This window comes from Lactuca virosa, chromosome 8, assembly GCF_052849685.1.
Source record: "Lactuca virosa cultivar CGN04683 chromosome 8, Lactuca_virosa_CGN04683_v6, whole genome shotgun sequence".
In the NCBI taxonomy this organism is placed as follows: Eukaryota; Viridiplantae; Streptophyta; class Magnoliopsida; order Asterales; family Asteraceae; genus Lactuca; species Lactuca virosa.
Window position 1 is genome coordinate 71,419,273 of NC_136433.1, and position 1,297 is coordinate 71,420,569.

The window sequence follows — 1,297 nt, forward strand, 5'->3', positions numbered from 1 at the left end:
TCGGCCCTTCACAAAAAGAAGGATAGGAACGTGAAAGAAGATCAAACACCAAAGAAGACACCCTTACAAGAATTAAAGTCAGTGTTCTCAAAGAAGTCGGGGAAGAAAACGGGATAACCGAGTTCATCTTCAAAGGACAAGAACAAGATAGAAAGTTTGGATCCAATAGCTAACCCAAACGAATCTAAATACGAGTCCGAGAAAGAATTTGGACTATATACGAGCGAACCCGAAGACGAGCCAAGAAACGAGATGGCGAACATTGAAGAAATGTCAATGGGAGCTTACAAGAAGCGTATTCGAGAAGATGTTGGTCCGGGATTAGTGCAACCCGCGATTCTTGCCACTGCCACATTCGAGTTAAAGGGACACATCCTTACTGCACTAAAGGATATTCCGTTTTATGGAAAGGATCATGAGGATGCTTTCAAACATCTAGATGAGGTCAATGACATTGCAGACTATTTCAATGTCCCAAATGTGAATAGAGATATTGTCTTGCTAAGGATGCTACCAGTTACTTTCAAAGGAGCTGCAAAAGACTGGTTGAAAGCACTTCCACCTGGTACAATCACTACTTGGGCTCAAATGCGTGAGCAGTTTCTAGACCAATTTTGCCCACCATCCAAGATAGCTAAACTCAAGAAGGCAATAGCCAACTTTGAGCAACAACCGGGGGAGTCACTATACGAGGCATGGGAGCGTTATAAAGGATTGTTAAGGAATTGTCCTCAACATGACCTTAATATTCAACAAGAGATGTCTATTTTCTATGATAGGGTCAATGTTATGACTAGGCAACTCCTTGATTCGTAAGGACCTCTCACGAAGAAGAATCCTAACCAGATCAAGGTGCTAATTGAAGAGTTCGCGAAGCATTCTCGTGAGTACCACAACCCAAGACATGATGGAATAAAAGGCAGTAGAGGTGCACCATCTGAAGATATGGCTGCTATGATGGCAATGCTCAATAATATGGACATGAGGTTGACCCAAATGGACCAATCAGTTCATGTGATTAGAGTTGGTTGTGAGAAATGCAATGGTCCACACTTGACTAGAGATTGCCATTTGGATGAGTATGGGAACAAGAAGGCTCAAGTATGCTACTCGAGTGGGGACAAGTATGATGAAGATTGGAGAAAACCAAAGAAGGAGTGGCTGCCATACGATGAGTACAAGAAGCATAATGAGGACAAATACAGACGGACTGGCCGAGGTTTCTACCAAAAAGAGCAACCACTAGCTGAGAAGAAAGCTTATTTGGAGACCATGTTAGTTCATTTCATGGAATATT

At 42.4% G+C, this 1,297-nt stretch overlaps 1 non-coding gene across 1 annotated transcript; it reads right to left on the reverse strand.

Moving 5' to 3' along the window:
• Positions 1-636: 636 nt before the first annotated feature.
• On the reverse strand, positions 637-743 carry LOC145135270 (small nucleolar RNA R71). The gene has a single exon (XR_013719731.1). It is a non-coding gene; the product is annotated as a small nucleolar RNA R71 (small nucleolar RNA).
• Positions 744-1,297: the final 554 nt, after the last annotated feature.